The following is a 4,760-nucleotide window of genomic DNA, read 5'->3' as shown; positions in this document are numbered from 1 at the left end:
TCAGCAATATAATGCCTGCCTGTGCATGGTGAGAATTTCTAGTGCTTCTTTCATGCTTTCCAAACTCTACCTTGGCCAGCAAGGTCACCGAATTCCTCTCCAACTGAGAATGTTGAAAGCATTATGGGCTGGAGCCTCCAACTAGCTTGGGATTTTCACAATATAATACACCAACTGGACAGAATTTGCCACAATATCCCTCAGGAGGACTCTGTCAATCAATACCAAGCTGAATAATTGCTTGCATAAAAGGTGGATGTGGAACAATGTGTTATTGACTTGCTCAATTTGTGAAGCTCTTTCTGTGGAATAAATAATCCAGTTTTTCTGAGAATGTAATGATTTGTTTGTTGGTACTTGTACATCACTCCTACTGGTTTCCATCCCATTCAGAAAATTCCTTTGTAGAGCCTTTTTTATGTCTTAGAGTGTACAAAATGCATCTGAACATTTGGTGAATTGTCTCGGAAAGAAACAAGAGTTATAAACAAAATGCTTTTACCGGCCATCAGAGTAATCACCATTACCTACAACAGACTTCTGACTTCAGCTGTCAAGCTGCAGGAAATGGCCAGCCAACACTTCTTGTGGAATCACTTAAAGCACCATGGGCACACAATGCTGGATGTCTGCATCATTGCCGGAGATAATACCTGATGTTATTAGTACTATCCACAGACCTTGCAGCAGTAAGTGATGTGGTGTTCATTGTCTTCCCAACATCCCACAAGTAGAAATTCATCATGGATCAAGCCCTTTCCATCAAAAATTGTGATTGATATGTCCTAATCCCAGAGTTTTTTATCAAACTTCTTTTGGGCGGCAGGGAAGATGATGAACACTGTTGCTTGATGGGCTGTGGATTGTACTGGTGGCTCCGCCTCTCATCTATAATAGTGCAGATATCCAACAATGCGTGACAACTGTGTGTTCAGTGACTCCACAAGAATTGTTTGCAGACAGTTTCCAATAGCTTTACAACAAATGTCGGAAGTGTTTTGTAGCTAATGGTGATTACTTTGTAACTTATGTTCCCTTCATTTTCTGAGACCATTCACCAAACTTTCCAGATACACCTTGTACAAGAAGCAATAGACACATTATTCTTTTACATATACCATCACGTAACATGTGTATGAAGATAGGTCACATTTTGTCCAAAGAATGTGTTGCTGAGAACTGGACAGGCATGTAGAAAGGTTGAATATGGGTTAGCTTTGAGGTAACAGTCATTGTTGTCTCCCGGTATTGGCATATTAGTTGGGAGAGAATAATCCCATGTGAGGAGGATTGACGAAAGAGCATTTAAAAGGCACAGAAGGGGAGGCAAATAACCTAGAGTAGCATCTAACGACCCACTTCACTGAGTGGTCAGCACATCTGACTGCCATGCAGTCGAGCCTGAGTTCATTTCCCAGCCATGTCAGACATTCTCTCTGCTCAGGGAGTGGATGATATGTTGTCCTTATCATTGATTCATCATCGCCAGCATGAAAGTCACCCACCATGGTGTCAACAGAAAAGACCTGCAACTTGTCAGCCAAACTTACCCAGCAAGTGACTCCTAGGTATCAATGTCAATACGATCACTTCATTCCACCTAGAGCAATATAAAGGGAAACGTACCAAAGAGGGAGCAATAGCCAAGTATGCTAAATGTGATGGGCTATAAACAAACAAGGATATCGACTCACGCCCGGTACTCACAGCTTTACTTCTGCCAGTACCTCGTCTCCTACCTTCCAAACTTTACAGAAGCTCTCCTGCGAACCTTGCAGAACTAGCACTCCTGAAAGAAAGGATATTGCGGAGACATGGCTTAGCCACAGCCTGGGGGATGTTTCCAGAATGAGATTTTCACTCTGCAGCGGAGTGTGCGCTGATATGAAACTTCCTGGCAGATTAAAACTGTGTGCCCGACCGAGACTCGAACTCGGTCGGGCACACAGTTTTAATCTGCCAGGAAGTTTCATATCAGCGCACACTCCGCTGCAGAGTGAAAATCTCATTCTGGAAACATCCCCCAGGCTGTGGCTAAGCCATGTCTCCGCAATATCCTTTCTTTCAGGAGTGCTAGTTCTGCAAGGTTCGCAGGAGAGCTTCTGTAAAGTTTGGAAGGTAGGAGACGAGGTACTGGCAGAAGTAAAGCTGTGAGTACCGGGCGTGAGTCGTGCTTCGGTAGCTCAGTTGGTAGAGCACTTGCCCGTGAAAGGCAAAGGTCCCGAGTTCGAGTCTCGGTCGGGCACACAGTTTTAATCTGCCAGGAAGTTTCAAACAAGGATACTTTTTCAAAATTTAAAAGCTTTTGTCCAGATTGGTCACCAAAGTCTGAACATTATGGCCTTTCCTCAGAAACAAAGTGATCAGAAGTCCAAAGTAGAAACTGGAATGATATCTTATCAGTGTACTATCAGATATGAGGCTCCTCTGAGATTGTTGATGGAGGTTTTTCATTTTCTCCTACATAAAGTGTGAAATGAACTCCACTGACAAAATTCAGGTGGTGGTTCAAGGATGTTTTATGAGTATTTTGGTACAATGGACCCTTGATCTCCTGTGGCTCACTTCAGAGTAATAATGTAATTATGATTTATTTAGTTTGGTACCTTCGTTTCTTCTGAAAATACACTGTCCAGACATGTTAATGTGATTACCCGTCAAAACCTCGAATAACCTCTTTTTCCGGTGCACACCATTGCGAGACATGCAGGAAGAGATTCAATTAAATGATCATATGGCGGACCCCATCTGGGCTTGATCAGTTGCCTACTGCAATTCTTTTCATTTTATGCTGCTTTTGAGACTTGCTTGTTGGTGACAAGAACAACACAACGCCCACTTTCCGAGGAGACAAAAATCCTGTATCCAGCTGGGAATCAAACTGCACCCCCCCCCCCCCCCACGTGGCTGTGAGGTTCTGTATTAACAGGGGTGTGGAGCCATGATGATTTCATTGCCAAGTCCAGCTGTTCTGGGTTTTTTGTGTGAGGATCCACGGAGAATACAGCCTGGCAGACGGGTTCCCACAGATTCTCAATTGGTTTAAATCCAAGGACTTTGGTGGCTAGGGGCATATGATAAACTCATCCTGTTGCTGTTTGAACCACACATGTACACTGCAAGCTGTGTTGCATTGTATTGCTGGTAGGCGTCACCATGCTGAATAAAAACAAACTGTGTGTGTGGGTGGATGCGGCCCTCGAGGACGGGTGCATACATCTGTTGATCCATTGTCCCTCCCAGAATAACATCACCACTCAGGGAATGCCACAGACTTCCTCCCCTGGCGTGTCCCCTTCTGACAGCTGTTGCAGTGTGTTTTGCTTTCAGACATTTAAAAATGTGCACCCCAATGGCCATCTGTCATTTGAAAAGCCTCTCGGTTAATCTGGGTGGTCAGTTGTTCAACAGCTGCATGTCTCTGCAGCTGACATTTACCCCTGTCATCTATGGCCCACGACTGCACCACAGTAGCCTCGGCACCGATTCTGAATAGCACCATTTTGCTGTGCACAGTATACTTTAACCACACTGACATACAAACAGTTTACAGACTTAGTCATTCCAAAATGCTTCCACCCTTTCCCCAAAAGCCAATGACCTTGCACATTTCGAAATCATTTTGTCTCCTACTTACAGTGACAACTGCACTGTTTTCTGTGGCTCCCAACACGCTTTACATATCCTTCACTGCTAGTGGTGCCGTCTGTCATCTGCGAGTGGTTACTGCATGTCGAGTTTTGGTCACATTAATGTGATGGACCAGACCGTGTATCTACACAATAAAGAAAAAACCCAGTGTAGCGTATCAACTGTATTCCGTCACAAAATATGCAAGTTTTTTCCACAGAAACTGAAAATTTCTAAATTTGTTCCCCTGTTGAAAAAGAGGGATAAGCTTAAAACAGGAAACTACACACCTGTCTCACTTCTCCCAACTTTCTTTCAGGTTTTAGTGATACTAATGAAATATAGAGTCACATATTATCTTAATTGTGGAATCTGATAAACAGTAATCAGCACGAATTTCTAGCTGGGAGAAGTACCGAAACAGCTGTACTGGAATACACAAAACAAATAATTAGTAAATTGGAAGACGGAAAACATGTTTTCGGGATAAATCTAGATCTGTCAAAAGCCTTTGACACTTATGGAAAAGCTTGAAGCTATAGGTATCACAGTACTGGAAAAAAGTGGTACGAGTTGTATCTGGAAAAGAGGATGCAGGTGGTTGAAATTACAGCACCAAAAGATTACACTAAAATCAGATCCAGAGAAGTGTATTAGGCCCCTTGCTGTTCCCCATTTACATTAATTATATTCAGGTGTCAGAGAGTAAAGCTAGAATCATGTTATTTGCTGATGATGCTAGTTTAATTGTTTGTTATATGAAGCAGTCATTGCACAGTACTTTGGACCATGTCCTACAAGACATACGAAAATGGTTTAGTGAAAAAAAAATTAATTATAAGCAATATGGAAAATTAAGTGTACATGATGACCTAAATCCCACCATGGAGGGCAAACAACTTGAAAGAGTACAGTGTGCAAAATTTCTGGGTATGCACATTGATGAGAAGATAAACTGGAAGGATCATGTGGTGAGCTTAGCACTAAAACTAAATTCAGCATGTTTTGTACTTAGAATAATTGCAAGAGTTTGTAGTAATGACTGTACCAGATTAGTATATTTTGGGCATTGTCAGTCAATTGTACCATATGGGATAGTATCCTGGGGAACAACAAATTGTCGTCTAACT

The 4,760-nt window shown here is 42.4% G+C and overlaps 1 non-coding gene across 1 annotated transcript; it reads left to right on the top strand.

Moving 5' to 3' along the window:
* The first annotated feature begins 2,171 nt into the window (after nt 1–2,171).
* On the top strand, nt 2,172–2,246 carry Trnas-uga (transfer RNA serine (anticodon UGA)). The gene has a single exon. It is a non-coding gene; the product is annotated as a tRNA-Ser (tRNA).
* The last annotated feature ends 2,514 nt before the right edge of the window (nt 2,247–4,760 follow it).

This window comes from Schistocerca nitens, chromosome 3 (genome assembly GCF_023898315.1).
Source record: "Schistocerca nitens isolate TAMUIC-IGC-003100 chromosome 3, iqSchNite1.1, whole genome shotgun sequence".
Lineage (NCBI taxonomy): Eukaryota > Metazoa > Arthropoda > Insecta > Orthoptera > Acrididae > Schistocerca > Schistocerca nitens.
The sequence above is the reverse complement of the archived record's forward strand: the minus strand, read 5'-3'. Positions and strand labels throughout refer to the sequence as shown.